Source organism: Lithobates pipiens, unplaced genomic scaffold (genome assembly GCF_037356315.1).
Source record: "Lithobates pipiens isolate NorthernLeopardFrog02 unplaced genomic scaffold, aLitPip1_a1.2 Scaffold_18, whole genome shotgun sequence".
Lineage (NCBI taxonomy): Eukaryota > Metazoa > Chordata > Amphibia > Anura > Ranidae > Lithobates > Lithobates pipiens.
This window is the reverse complement of record NW_027507758.1, coordinates 504476528-504492662: the sequence shown is the minus strand read 5'-3', so window position 1 is coordinate 504492662 and position 16135 is coordinate 504476528. Positions and strand designations below refer to the sequence as shown.

The window sequence follows — 16135 nt, the reverse complement described above, 5'->3', positions numbered from 1 at the left end:
TCGCAAAAAGGGGCTTGGTCCTTTGGCTGCAAATTGGTCTGGGGCTTTAGTGCTTAAAAAAAAAAAAAAAAAATCCCATACTTCTGTTTTAAATGTTTTGTTTATCTTTAAACCCTGTCTGCCCCCTATAATATTTCCAGCATAGGGCCTTTCAGTCCAGGTAGATTATGGAAACATCCCTCTTATTACACAGAGAGAAGCAGGGGTTTAAGAAAACCTGGAAATGTTTTTTAATTCTCAGTCAAAGCAACTCAAACCTCCATATTCTAGAAAATTAACTGGTTATCACCTGCCTAACTGCGAAACCCAACTTGCCTAACCTTTATAATTTCCCGACAATAGCTCAGTGATTGAGCATATTAAAGAATGTTGAAAACATTTCATAAGAAGCAAACCACATTAAGCAATGCACAGCACAGAAGAGTAACAAAATCAAAGAAACGATCGGGCAGTGACCTCTTTGCCACATTTGGCTGGGTCTCCTTAAAACCTGGCAGACAAGCAGATGTGGTCACTGCATTACAGCACATATTTTTATCTTGGTGATTTAGCAGATCTTTGCCAGAAAGATGCTAAACAGCTCAGGGAACAGTTTTTAAAATACAAAAACCTCAATAGCTAAACAAATATCCAAGTTAATGGACAGATTTATTATATATAAATAAGATAGATTATATATAAAATAGGATAATCATCAATTTTAAATCAACCAGCAAATACAGAAATACCGATGAACAAATCTCAACTTATTCAGCAATATTATTCCCTCTCCCAAAGTGATGTATTGGTCACAGAGGATGCCCATCAAAACTAAAAGAACCAATAGGCAGTTGTGCTGAAAATGGCATAACAAAATTCTATGGAATTCCTCATGGTACTTACACTTCATTCTGAAATTTAGCAGTCTTTACACCCAATATTTTTCATTTTGAAGGATTGCTTTGCCTACAGCCTCAAACAAGTACAGTGTGGGCAGGAGAATTCCTATAGAGAGAGGGAAGTGCGAGATCTTTAACACCAATCTGACAGGGGACTATAAAAGCCCTTTCACACCGACACCGACTTTCACACGCAGCCATGTTAGCTGTAAAGCGCCCCTAGTTTTTTTTTAGCAGTGCTTTAGAGGTGCTTTTCGGCCACTAGCAGGGCACTTTTAACTTCTGCTAGCGGCCAAATAAAGGGTTAAAAGTGCCTGCAAAGTACAGCTGCCGAGGTGCTTTGGCGGCACTGGCCACTGATTTCAATGGGCTGGGGCACTTTAGGAGCAGTGTATACACTGCTCAGTATACTAAATTTAACTGAAATAATGAAGGTTTATTAAAGAGGAAGTAAACCCATGAAGAGACAAGTTGAAAATCACTCTCTATCCAGGATCCAGGCAAGAGGTTGTTCTTGAAGAATGGAAAAAGATAGATGTTGCAATAAGTTGCCAACTTCTTCACTCCATGCCTAGAAGACTTTGTGCCATCGTTTTACAAATCATGGAGGTGATACAAAATACTATATGTGATAGTTTTTGTTGTGGTGTGTATTCATTTTTGCATCAACAAATTTGAGTAAAACGAAGAATTTGTAATCCAAGTTATATTAACTTTTATGTAATGAGCTAAAGAAATGTTCTCTAAAACTCAGTTTTGTAAAAAAAAATTAAATTGTTCTGGTGTTCATTGAGTCATTGATTAATATCTATTTTTTTCCACGTTTACTACCGCTTTAACCCTTTACTAGTGGAGTGGAGACTATAATTCATCAGTGCGTGTTTGGAGAAAAAAATTGCCATCCTGCCTTAAAGCCCAGGAGGAAAAACAGACACCCCATTTTAAAGCCATACTACATTTATTTATGTATGGGATCCACCTAATAAGGCGATGGCACACCTATGGAGCACGTGGTGGATCGTAGTGGTGATGTGGACACTTAACCACTTAAGGACCGCCGCATGGCAATGTTCGTCTGTGCACTGGCACCGACAGGCACAAGCACATACATGTACGTGCTCGCCTTCCAGCGGGTGGGGGGTCCAATCGGACCGGTCCGGGATGAGGGGATGGCCGTTGGTTTCTGGCTTTCCCCTCTCGATCGCTCCTGGTGAATGAGAAGCTTCCCCCGCTGTGTATAGTAAAAACACAGGCAGGGAGGAAGTGATGTCATTCTCCTCAGGGCGGTCTTTTTGACCAGACTACGGAGGAGAACAGTGAAAGTAAGTGTGCACCAACACTACACTGACATGTAGGCACACAACCCCCCCCCCTCCTCCCAGCCACGGTGTCACTGATTGCAGTGATCATTTATTTACTGATCACTGCATTCAGTGTCAGTTGTGACAGTAAAAACTGTCAGGGCAGTTAGTGTTAGGTCCAGGGTAGCCCCCTACCACCCCCCCAATAAAGGTTTAACCCCCTGATTGCCCCTAGAGTTAACCCTTTCACCCCCTTTTGCCAGTGTCACTGGTGCCGCTAAGTAGCTAGTTATTTTTTTAGGTTCATCGCCAGGTTTTTATAGCGCTAGGTACCCCGATATACTACCCAATAATGGTTTTAACCCCCCGATTGCCCCTAGTGAACCCTTTCAACCCCTTTTGCCAGCAATCATTTTTCTGATCGCTGCATTAGTGTCACTAGTGCCTCTAGGTAGCTAGTTATTTTTCTAGGTTCCCCGTCAAGTTTTTATATAGCGCCAGGGACCCCCATATACTACCTAATAAAGATTTAACCCCCTGATTGCCCCTAGTTAACCCTTTCACCAGTGATCACCGTATAAGTGTTACGGGTGACTCTGGTTAGTTTGCTTTTTATAGCATCAGGGCACCCACCATTTATTACCCAATAAAGGTTTAACCCCCTGATCACCCGGCGGGTGATATCAATTAGGTTTTAGGGTCAGGGTCTGCCTCGCCCCAGGCAGCGCTAGGTTAGTGCCAGTACCGCTAACACCCACGCGCAAAGCATAACCCTCCCGTAGTGGTATAGAATCTGAACAGATCAATATCTGACTGATCAGATCTATACTAGCGTCCCCAGCAGTTTAGGGTTCCAAAAAAACGCATTGTTAGCGGGATCAGCCCAAATACCTGCTAGCACCTGCGTTTTGCCCCTCTGCCCAGCCCACCCCAGTGCAGTATCGATCGATCACTGTCACTTACAAAACACTAAACACATAACTGCAGCGTTCAGAGTCAGGCCTGATCCCTGCGATCGCTAACAGTTTTTTTTGGTAGCGTTTTATATTTAAATCCGGAAGGCAGTGCTTGGTTTTCGAGGTCCCGTACGTGGCTAGGCTCCCAAAAAAGTCCCCCACATGTGGTATCCCCGTACTTGGGAGAAGCAGCAGAATTTATTTTGGGGTGTAATTTCACTTATGCCCTTAGCATGTGTGAGCAATATATCATTTAGTGACAACTTTGTGCAAAAAAAAAAAAAAATTGTAATATTCCTGCAACTTGTGGCAAAATATAAAATATTTCATGGACTCAACATGCCTCTCAGTAAATAGCTTGGGGTGTCTACTTTCCAAAATGGGGTCATTTGGGGGGGTTTTGTGCCATTTTGGCATTTTATGGCCTTCGAAACTGTGATAGGTAGTGAGGAGTGGAATCAAAAATTTGCACCCTTAGAAATCCTTAAGGCAGTGATTGGTTTTCGGGGTGCCGTACGCAGCTAGACTCCCAAAAAGTCCCACATATGTGGTATCACCGTACTCAGGAGAAGCAGCAGAATATATTCCACATATAACTATGGCATGTGTGAGCAATATATCATTTAGTGACAACTTTTTGTAAACTTTTTTTTTTTTTTTTTGTGTCACATTCAATCACTTGGGACAAAAAAAAAAAAAATATTCAATGGGCTCAACATGCCCCTCAGCAATTTCCTTGGGGTGTCTACTTTCCAAAATGCGGTCATTTGGGGGGGGGGGGTTGTACTGCCCTGCCATTTTAGCACCTCAAGAAATGAGATAGGCAGTCATAAATTAAAAGCTGTGTAAATTCCAGAAAATGTACTCTAGTTTGTAGACGCTATAACTTTTGCGCAAACCAATAAATATATACGCTTACTGACTTTTTTTTTTACTAAAGACATGTGGCTGAATAAATTTTGCCCTAAATGTATGACTAAAATTGAGTTTATTCGATTTTTCTTATAACAAAAAGTAGAAAATATCTTTTTTTCCTCGAAATTTTCGGTCTTTCCATTTATATCGCAAAAAATAAAAATCAGAGGCAATCAAATACCATCAAAAGAAAGGTCTATTTGTGGGAGGAAAAGGACGCAAATTTCGTTTGGGTACAACATTGCATGACCGCGCAATTACCAGTTAAAGCAGTGCAGTGCGAAATTGTAAAAAGACCTCTGGTCCTTAGGCTGACAATTGGTCCGGGGCTGCAGTGGTTAAGAAAGCTTTGATTTTTTTTTTTTAATAATAAAGTTCTCTGAGAAGGTTAACATTAGTGGAAGAACTTGGGCAAAACTAAATGTGAAATTTATTGCACTTTTATTTAGTTGATGCAACAGCGTAATGAGTTTTTCATTAATATGTATACTTCATTTCTTGAATAGGTCACTTATATATGTATTAAGTATATTCCAGGGTGGATTTATTTTTTCACTACATATATGGATAAGATCTGATTATTACTTTTGATATATATTTATTTATAATTTGTTGGGTCTGGGAAAAGCTCTACACTATTTATCCTTTATATTTTTACTTTGTGTTGGCGATACAACAGGTGTGAGAGGAGTTTTTCTGCTTTTTTGTATTGTAAGTGACCACACAATGACTCACAGCATTGGTGTCAATGTCAGAAATAACCAAGTTAATGTGTTTTATTAACCCTGCCAGTGCCATTTAAAATGCCCATTCTGCCACCCCTCCCCTTGCATTGATGGTCAGTGGCATCCCAACATCCTGTATCCGCTCTAAATAGTGGGCCACGTGTCAGGCACCAGGGCATTAAAGACATGCATGGGTCTGCCTTTACAAATCTGCAGTGAGCCCAGATGCCCGAGGGTTATCGTAACTACCTCCTGCCCGACATATAGTAAAATGATGGCCGGGGCATCCCCTCTCATTCTGGGGCAACATCATATGACGTCAGCCCAGTGTCACCACTCTGGTTACAGAGTCGCACAACTTACCGCCACACACCCCCCATAGGCGTGCGGCAATAAGGGTTCCACGGCTGTTAAACCATGTGATTGGCTGTGTCCAATCACAGCGGATCACATGTTAACACAGAAGTGCAGTTTTTCGGCTCTTCTTGTTTCACACAGTGAGGCAAGGAGAGGCGAACAGCAGCATTTCCTCGCAGCAGAGAGTATAAAGGTAATCAGGGCACTGCTCATCAGTGCCCCGATTATCAATGTAGACCCAGTAGTGCCACCTATTAGTGTCCATTAGAGCAGCACGATTCTGGCCAAAATGAGAATCACAATTTTTTTGCTTAGAATAAAAAGATTGCGATTTTCTTACGATTCTCGCAACGTAAAATCTTTCACATTATACAAAAAATTACTGGTTACCGGTAGTTTTTTTTTTTTTTTTTTTTTTTTTTTATTCATTAAAGTAATTTAAAAGAAATGCATTTGAAAGATCGCTGTGCAAATACAGTGTGACATAAAATATTACAACCACCATTTTATTCTCTAGGGTGGCTACTAAAAACATTATATATGTTTGGGGGTTCTAAGTAATTTTCTACCAAAAAAATAAAAAAATTATTTTAACTTGAAGCCAACAAATGTCAGAAAAAGGTTTAGTGTTTAAACTTTTTGCACTTACACACAAAGTCTATTCCATTGAAAATTGTTACAATGTTTATACTTAAGTTCAACTGATATAGAATGTTTTAATTCCCGGCAGACTGCCCAGTTTTTTTCCCTCTTTCTTTTGAAGGCTGTGGCTTCAGAAGAGCAGAGAATTCTTTGCATTGAAAGAATTGTGAAACACTTTAGTCAGGATCACAATAACGATACTTGACCATTAAATTGTGCAGCTCTAGTGCCCATCAGCAATGCCAGTCAGTGCTTAGTGCCCCGATTATCAATGTAGCCCCAGCAGTGCTACCTATTAGTGCCCATCAGTGATGCCAGTCAGTGCGGCATATTCGTTCCTCCTCAGTGCCACCTCATCAGTGCAGCCTTTCGGCATCAACCAGCGCACGTCAGTGAAGGAGAAAAGTTACTTATTTACAAAATTTATTGAACGAAACTAAGAAAAAATTTTCTTTAAATAACTTTTTTTTTTCTTAAGCAAAAAAGAAAATCCCAGTGGTGAAAAAATACAACCAAAAAAAAAAAAAAAAAAAAAGCTATATTTGTGGGAAGGAACTTACATTTTTTCGAATCTGCGTACAGTGTTGCATAACCACGCAACTGGACTAGGCAGGAAGAGGGTGAAAGTGCCCAGTATTGAAGTGATAACAAAATAAATAATCTACCCAAAACTTACTTTTTTCAGCATACACCATCCACACACCACCGCAACACAGTGGTGTGAAGCGACCAAACTGGAGTTGCGGTAGTGGTGCGTTGGGACTACCCTGGAATAGCCGCCCAATGCAGTCCCATCGAATGTACGCTTGAATCATTTGTCATGATCTTGAATAACATTTCCGGAGTTGCAAAGGTACAAGAGATACACAAGACATAACTGCATACACATTAATAGCCTCCAGCACACAATCTTACATGTGCTGTATGTTAAGTCTCATCATGAACTAGCTGCAGTGGTTTTTATAGCACTATCCAAACCAATGTCTGAGTTGCCATCTATAATCCACTCTGCATTGGTTAACCCAAGAGTACTTATCTTATCTTGGTACTGGACACTACTTTGTGCTGAAGCAACCTTGTGGGCACACAAACCACACTAGACCATACAGGGCGTGGACCTTTTAGTAACACATTGCCTTCGTGTGGCAGCACTGGCAATTCTGCACTGCAAATAGTTACATCTGAAGCAAGAACATAGCTACAATTAACTGTAAGTCACAAATAAGAACAGGTCTCTGTAGAGAACAATTACAGTGGTTGAAATGTAAAAAACAAAAAAAAACCACAGGTGGAAGACCCAACGAGCAGATTTCCAAGTGGTGAAGACACGTATGACTGCTATGCTACTTCAGGAACGCATGTCCAGCAATGTGCATGATTCACATGCCAAATTCCTCAAAATCTGGGAGCCATGGATCTCTTATGAGTTTCCTACACTCCAAGCGTCCTGTCTGGGCCTGGCCCGACTCCCCTCAGTGGGGCATCCGCGTCCGAGATTCCCCGTCCCTTTCCCCTCACTCCTACCTCTGACCTTCCTTCTCTTGCCTCTTAGCTCTTTACGCTTTTCTTTCTAGTCTCTCACTTTCCTACCTTACTGCTGCCTCCCATGGAGGGGGGTTGCTGGAGAAGGGCTTCCCCTTCGGTGACGACATTGGGGATAGAACACCTTACACAGTAGTCAGTTTTTGATACCATCCCCTGCTTTCACTATGTTATGTGTTATTTGTGAAGGATATTGCTCTTTGGAATTCTATTCATGTTTTGTAACCCCTGCGAGGGCGTTCAACAAGCGTGTTATATTTTCTTGTTTACCCAAAATCCAATAAACATATTGAAACAGAAAAAAAAAACCCACAGGTAAATACCTTCGCCACATCAAATCTTCTACTCTTGAGAAATCAAAAGACCCACTGTAAAAAAAAAAAAAAAAAAAAAAAAAAGCCATCACAATCAACATTTGCAAATGACTGCAATAGCTGGAGAATCTATCCCAAAATCCTGATAAATCTACAACTCTGACATTCTAGAAGACTGGGAAGGTCGGCATCACCACGGATTCTTCTCGAGACCAAGACAGCTGTAATTTATATAGTGTAAAGCCAGGGGCTATACTTGAGGCCCGATTGTCAAACCACACCTGAATTACATGTATACAAAAAGGAGGCCGTTTTGCTTATTATTTTTTCCACATGTATTAAGACAGCTGTGGAGATGCAGGTCAAGTATACCTTATAGGCCCTAAGTATAAGTCCATTGGTCTGCAGTATTAAAAAATTTAAAAAAGTTGCAGGCAGGGTGTGTGGCATTAGACGCCCCTCCTTACTGACCACTTATTCATACTTCCCTAGGTGGAAGCAGCATTGGTGCGATGCTGCATCTATTCACTGCCCCCTCTAACACCGAGTACAGAGAGATTTAACATCACCGATGGCTCTGCTCTCACAGATCCCTGAGAGGAGAGCTGCAGACTGTCAATCAGCAGCTCTCCTCTCTGCTCTTCCACTCTCATTGGAGCGCTGAGCCGTGGAGGGGCAGAGCAGCCGTCTCCGTTTCTCAGCGGCTCGCTGAGAGGCTGAGACAGGCATCATTCCAGGCACCTGGCGGACTGATGCGGTGCCTGGACTGATTCCAGTGATGTCAGCAGAGAGCAGGCTTCACACTGATCTCTGCTGAAGATGAGTCACAGGAGTGCAAAACAAATTGCACTTTTGTAATGCATAGGAGAAGCCCAGCCAAATGAGCTCAGGCTGGACTTCTCCTTTAATGTAAAAGGTCACCCTCACAGGCCAACAGGGATTTACAGAAGCAACCAAGAAATTGGCTGTGGTAAATTCTCCATAGTAAATGGCTTTGAGTTTTAGGAGCTGGGTGGAGTAAAGCACACTTAGAGGTTGATTTACTAAGGCCCCTTTCACACTGGGGAGTTTTTCAGGCGCTACAAAGCTAAAAATAGCACCCGTGTAGCGCCTAAAAAAATCTGGCCCCCTTCAATTGTGTGAAAGCTGGAGGGCTTTCACACTGGAGCGGTGCGCTAGCAAGACGGTGAAAAAAGTCCTGCTAGCCGCATCTTTGGAGCGGTGAAGGAGCAGTGAATTCACCGCTCCTACCCATTGAAATCAATGGGTCAGCGCGGCTATACCGCCGGCAAAGCTTTGCGGCGGTTTTAACCCTTTTTCGGCCACTAGCGGGGGGGCTTCGTGCTGGAACACGCCTTAAAGCTGATTTCTAGGTTTACTTTCACTTTAAATACTCTGCTTGGGTCAAGCTGGCCCAAACATTTCCGTCACTAACGTGTGTGCCCACTGGACATGCTGTATAACCTATATGTAGTCTCATAAATAAGGTATACATAAGTATACAACACTGTTCCGGGTGCGAGACAAGATCTTCCCATTTTACACCCGGAACAAAATAGCATCTGTCTGAGCAGTGCTCAGCCAATCATAGGCAGCTTGGTATTCTATCAATTTTGATACAAAGCTTCCTCTGATTGGCAGAGTTGGAGATCATGATGTCATCAGGGAGCCCTCTGTCAATCAAAGGAAGCTTTGTGTTCATTAATAGAATACAAAGCTGCCTATGAATGGCTGCTCAGACCAATGCCATTTTGTTCCAGCTGTAAGACAGCCGGAACACCCGGAACATAGCACTGTATACTGTTATGTAGCTGAGATTACATACAGTTTATACAGCACGCCTAGCGGGTGCACGTTAGTGAAGGAAATACCGTATATACTCGAGTATAAGCCGAGATTTTCAGCCCCTTTTTGTAGGCTGAAAGTGCCCCCCTCGGTTTATACTCGAGTTACCGCCGTCTGCCTACCTGATCAGTGTGTCGTGCAGACAGACGGCGGCCATTCCACTGTTTAAAAGCCGCGCCTCCCTGTCTGTGATAGGCGGAACACTCAATTTCCCAGCAGTCAGTGTTCCGCCTATCACGGACATCCTCTCATCCTCGTCCGTAGTATGAGGATGAGCGGATGTCTGTGATAGGCGGAACACTGACTGCTGGGAAATTGAGTGTTCCGCCTATCACAGACGAGGAGGAGAGGTGCGGCTTTTGAATCCTGAAATGGGCGCCGTATGTTTTTATGACATGCTGATCGGTGCAAAATGGCACACGGAGCTGCAGATGGGCACAGAGCTGCAGAAGGTCACAGAGGCTGCAGATTGGCACACGGAGGCATGCACAGGACACCGGTAGGCTGCAATGGACACAGGGAGGTACACAGGGAGGTATGCAGCTGCAGATGGGCATTGTTGACCCTCTTTTCTACTTACAGTAGCTGCTGCATGTCTCATCTTCGGCTTATACACGAGTCAAGAAGTTTTCCCAGTTTTTTTGTGGTAAATTAGGGGCCTCGGCTTATATTCGAGTCAACCTATACTCGAGTATATACGGTAGTTAGTTTGGGCCAGCTTGGCCCAAGTGAACCATTTAAATTGAAATTAAACCTGGACATCGGCTTTAAGGCCTAATTTTATTAAAAATAAATAATATTCGGAAATGCCAGTACACTACAGCTGCTTTGGGGTTAATAGGTGGACATAGTCGGGTAGTCTTGATGACTGCCTGCGAGTACAACCAACCCTCTGCTGCACCAGCGGATTGCAGTGTCAGGAGTTGGGATGCATCAGAGGAGAAAAGTAAGCAAAGAAAACCTAGGCTTTAACCTGCAACGAGACCTGCAGCAGCTGCTCAGAACAGGTGTCGTTTGAAAACAGCATTGGGACAAATGACTGCTATCCCAACATGGAACTGAAATGTAAAAGTCGTTGTGGTCCATAAGATGATAGACCAGTGTGGGAGGAAAATGTGGTTCATTTCTGAAATGTACTAGGGCAAAAGAAAATAACATATCGGAGGTCACCTGTCTTCAGCATGACATAGCCAAGTTAGTAGGAACCAGAAAACAAGTTTCCGAACCATGATTCAACAAGACTGTGTAGAGTTTGTCATTTAGCCCAGTCTATTGCAAAGGTGGGAACAGAAAAGTTTCCAAGGTGTCAAGTCAGTCAATGTAGAAATCGTTGTTTTGCCAATGCAAGGAAAGTTGGCAAAAATCAAATTTTAACTTCAGCATCCTGTTTTTCAGTTTCCCAGGAGTACTTTACAAATCTTCTATTACCTTAATGTGTTAATACTACAAGCATTTTACAATAACTTAGAAATGATTTATTTTCACACTTGCACATGATTTGAGTTGTATTAGGGCCAAGCTATTTATTGAAATGTAAGTATAACTAAAGCCTGGTTCAGATCATATTGCACAGGAACGCACTGTGTGTTCTTGTGCAATTTACATACAATCCAGGTGCAGTGCGATTCCAGCGCCAAAAGCAGTGCATGCACTACTTTCAAAAACACACAACAAAAGCATAGAATGGTACTACTGTTCCATGCAATCCTTTGCAGGCAAACGCACTACGCTTGTGACCTGCTTTTGGAGTGTCATGACACCTGCTACAGATCTCAAGTGCAGTGAAATCGGCCAGGGGAAACGTGCACAGAACGCATACCAGCACGTTATGTTGTGGTTTACTACCGCTTTAATCATCACTGAAAGTGAAAGAATGAAAGTCTCAAATCTGGAGTTGCCACCTGTACAGCGGAAATCTTCCAATAGTGACAGCAGGTTTGGCGACCCTAGTGACAACCATGTGTTCCCTCATATTGGAGGGATTTCCCTCTCACTTCCTGTTTTACCTATTGGACTGCAAGTGATTGAAAAAGTCCCCAATGGGACAAAAAAAATAGCAAGAGGTTATAAAAAAACTCTTCCTTACTCCCTACTATAAGCTACAAAAAAAACTGCACACATTCAACTACTAAACATAAATGGAGCTCAGGCAAATGAAAAAGACTTGACAAATTAAGCAGAAGGCCTTGTGTACAGTTGCAGTAATAACAGATGGTTGTGCTCCAATTTCCCAACCCCCTAAGCCACAAAGGCCATAAGGGGTTATACACATGCCCTGGCCACAACACTGTGCATTGCGGTGTGGTAAAACACTAACCCCCCCCCCCCACACACACACACAGTACTACCTGCGAAGCACAACCTATGCAAGCGAAAGTGGCCATGTCACATCCGCGTGTGGTCGTAGTGCACTGGTGTGGACTTTTAGGGTGAACACATGCCATGAAGAGGCAAAATAAATGCTTCCATATTACCTATCAAATGCCTTCTGAAAAACAACGTCGCTAAGAGAACAAAAAGAGCACCACTTAAAGAAAAAAAAGAAAAAGCCTCCTCCTGCAGCCTCCAGAAGAAGTTCCTCCACAAAACAGATGAATCATCATTCATCTATTGCAGTGTTATAAGGGGGATGGCTGCAAAAACCAGAAGGGACAGCTGGAAAAAATACACAAATATTGTGGTGCTGGACAATGCAGAATTCATAGGGTTTACCAGTATGCTTTTCCTGGATAAAAGAAAGTGGCATGTTTTAGGTTCATTTAATAGAAATGGGTAAAGCTCCTCATTAACAGAGGCCAGAAGCTACAAAAGTGAGCCTTATGCCCAAATAGCCCTGAATAAAAAAAATTGTAGCACTAGCAACCATTTTATAGGCCAGTGATTCTCAACCAGGGTTCCGTGGAACCCTAGGGTTCCTCCAGAGGTTGCTTAGTGTTCCTTCAGCATTGGGAATTTCTGCCTCTCAGATAAGTTCCCACTGACACCATTGATCTTTTTAGCTATCTGTAAGGAGGTAATTCTTCCCAATGACCACAAGTGTAAGGACCATTCTTCCTACTGACCATCACACTAATGCATCATGAGTTGTAGATTTCTAATTTTTAGCAGGGTTTCCCCAAGACTGGAGAACTATTTCAAAGGTTTCTCTGTGTTGAAAAGGTTGAAAAAGGCTGTTATAGGCTAATGAGGTCTGACTTTTTGCTAAATGCTGCCAATGTTTTGCGTTTCACCATGCAAGAAGTGCTGGTTTTGGCAATGCTTTGCCTTTTTTTTTTTTTTTTTTACTTTATTGAAATGTAACAGTGTGACACTGCATTCTTTCCTATGCACTGTAGCTACACTGCTCTGGTGTAGAAGCACAGACAGAATAGGACCGCAGATGTGCGAGACAGAAAATGCCAATTCCCATATCGCATCTCCCCCAGAAGCTGCATTTGAAGCGGAACTTCCGCTCATGTTTCCTCCCCCCCCCCCCTCCGATGCCACAATTGGCACCTTTCGGGGGGGATAGCTGTCTTTGACTTCCGGGAGCCACAGCTTGTCGCCGGGCCAGTAGGAGAGAGGAGCGGAGCCTCGTGCATGCACAGTAGGGTTCCCTGCGTGAAGCCTCAAGGCTACACTGCCAGCTTCCTTTACCTGCAATGGCGGTGGCATGCATCCGACAGCTGATGGAAACATCAGCTGCGGTGCCGACATCGCTGGACTCCAGCACAGGCAAGTGTCCTAATATTAAAAGTCAGCAGCTGCAGTATGTGTAGCTGCTGGCTTTTAATTTTTGCAGCAGTGGGCAGACCTCCGCTTTAAGTGTAAATATGGCACATCAAAAACAATTGTTTCCTGTGTTCCCCATGTGGAGATCTGCATTTTTATAGTAAAGAAAGCTGCCAATCTCTGCAGCCCTAAAATATAAATACCTTGATCAGTGGACTCCAAACTTCAGCCAACGGGCCAGATGTGGCCCTTTGCTTGCCTTTATACAATTCCGTGGGGTACAATGCCTTCCACTGACACTAGTTCACCCACTGACACCAATTAAGGTGTACCTCCCACTGCCACCAATGAGGTCATTTTTATTTTTATTTATTTTAACTCCCACTGACCACCAACCCTATGGCATGGTTCACTTCCACCAATGACAGGGAATATTCTACTCCTAGTGGTTACAGTCCAGTCCCCCTAATATTTTAAGGGCACTGATTGGACCTTTGTTTCAAATGTTTAGAGACCCTGCTCTATATATGCCACAGTAAAAACTTTTTAGAACAGAGGGTATTCACGTGTCTCATCTCATCACATATATTAGCACAATATGATCAACCATTCTGGGGGGCCCATTATTAGGAAAAAAAAAAAAAAAAAGTTGGAGTTTAATTCCATAACTCAACAAAAAAAAATAAAAAAAAATCGCTGATCGACGCCATTACTAGTAAAAAATAAAAAATAATTAATAAAAATGCCATAAAACTATCCCTATTTTGTAAACGCTATAACTTTTGCGCAAACCAGCTTATTGCGATTTTTTTTACCAAAAATATGTAGAAGAATACGCATCGGCCTAAACTGGGGGAAAAAAAAATGTTTTATATATTTTTGGGGGACATTTATTATAACAAAAAGTAAAAAATAATGCGTTTTTAAAAAAATTGTCACTCTATTTTTGTTTATAGCGCAAAAAATAAAAACCGCAGGGGTGATCAAATACCACCAAAAGAAAGCTCTATTTGTGGGAAAAAAAAGGACATCAATTTTGTTTGGGAGCCACGTCACATGACCGCGCAATTGTCAGTTAAAGCGACACCGTGCTGAATCGCAAAAAGTGGTCTGGTCTTTGACCAGCAAAATGGTCCGGTCTGCAAGTGGTTAAACTTCCCTCATATACAAAGAAGTTCACCCCTTTGATCTAAGAACAAAAAGTTACAATGTTGATAGTGATCTACCAGCGAGGACAATGTTTTGCCAGTTCTTATTTTTTCTTTTGACAGCTGAGTGAGCAGAGAACTCTCTACACTTGTTACATAAATGAATCGGGAAATTTTGCATAGAGATCGTTCGAGGAGTTGAAACGAGATCACGATTTTTTTAATGATTAATCGTGCAGCTCTACTGAATGGGAGTGACTTTTTCATTATTAATCCTGTAGAAAAATCATTAAACTTTTGGGAGTACCTCAGCAAAAATTACGTTTTTGTTGCAGAGGATGCCTTAAACCTACTTAGTGCAGACTTCTGGGAAAATCAGTAAGCCAATCACACAAGAAGGAAATTACATTTCTGGGGGTGTTCAGTACATTCCTCCAGGTAGCCATATTGCATTGAATTTTACAGAAAATTACAGCACTACACATGGACAGTGATAGGGAAATTTTTTAATAACATGCAATCACAAATGCCTGTAAAACAGGGTTTTTGTAGCAATTACATATGCTATACTATTTTCGATTTGCTATTTTTCCCTCTAAAGTGGAGTTACCCTTTAAATCATGTTTTGATATGTCTGCACTTAAACTACCGTTTGAATGTCACAGTCGTTATAGCACAACAGTGTAAATATGTTTAAACCACAGGAACTCCCACTCTGTACCCGCAAGCAGCATCTATGATACAGGTGCAAAACTGAACACAGACTGGTTTCACAAATGCCTTATCATGCACCTGCATTTCACAGATAGAATGGCTCATATAAAACAGAAAGAGGAGAAATTTGAACAGACACAAGAATGACACTTCCTTTAGAATTGTATCTCAGTGCTCCAAGCCAGCAGGGAGAGCACCAGGGATTACATCAACTGAATTTCTGGTTATGAGAACAGGAAATACCCGGTGTTACTGCTAAATAACTGTACAGTCACTGTTCCAAAAATAATTACATCATCATTAGTGGCTATGTGTAATTTGGCTAAAACAAATGTCTAAATAATTTGGAGGAACTTAAAAAATTAAAAATGAGAGAATAAAAAAAAAAAAAAAAAAAGTTGTTTAAAAGCCACAAATATCATTTAGAACGTATTTGGCTCCAATTTCAAGAAGAAATCGTTTGCACCTAAAAGAAGTTACTTAACCATTTCAGCGCTGGAAGATTTTACCCCCTTAATGACGAGACCATTTTTTGCGATTTGGCACTGCGTCGATTTAACTGGCAAATGCGCGGTCGTGAGACATTGTGCCCAAACAAAATGGACATCCTTTTTTTCCCCATAGAGCTTTCTCTGGGTGGTATTTTATCACCTCTGTGTTTTTTTTTTTTTTTTTTTTTTAGCTATAAACAAAAAAGCCTGAAAATTTAGAAAAAACTAAATAAAATTATTTACTTTTTGCTATAATATTCCCCGAAAATATATATATATAAAAAAAAATTCTCTCAGTTTAGGCCGATATGTATACTTCTACATATTTTTTTTTTTTTTAAAGAAATTTCAAAAAGTGTATATTGATTGGTTTGCGCAAAAGTTATAGCGTCTACAAAATAAGGGTTAGATTTATGGCACTTTTATTATAATTTTTTTTTTATTAGTAATTGAGATGATCTGCGATTTTTATCAGGACTGCAATATTGCGGTGGACAGCTCAGACGCTTTTGACACTATTTTGGGACAACTGACATTTATACAGTGATCAGAGCTAAAAATAGCCACCGATTACTGTGTAAATGTCACTGGCAGGG

General features: G+C 41.6%; 1 protein-coding gene across 2 annotated transcripts in view; it reads right to left on the bottom strand.

Moving 5' to 3' along the window:
* Positions 1 to 16135, bottom strand: part of NCK1 (NCK adaptor protein 1) — a 169783-nt gene that overhangs the window by 87986 nt on the left and 65662 nt on the right. Inside the window, exon 2 of one of the 2 annotated variants that reach the window (XM_077488687.1) lies at positions 7640 to 7684. The exons of the other annotated variant lie outside the window; for it this stretch is intronic. The gene's annotated coding sequence lies outside the window, so the exon portion shown is untranslated. The remainder of the gene's footprint in view (positions 1 to 7639; positions 7685 to 16135) is intronic. 2 annotated transcript variants of the gene reach the window in all.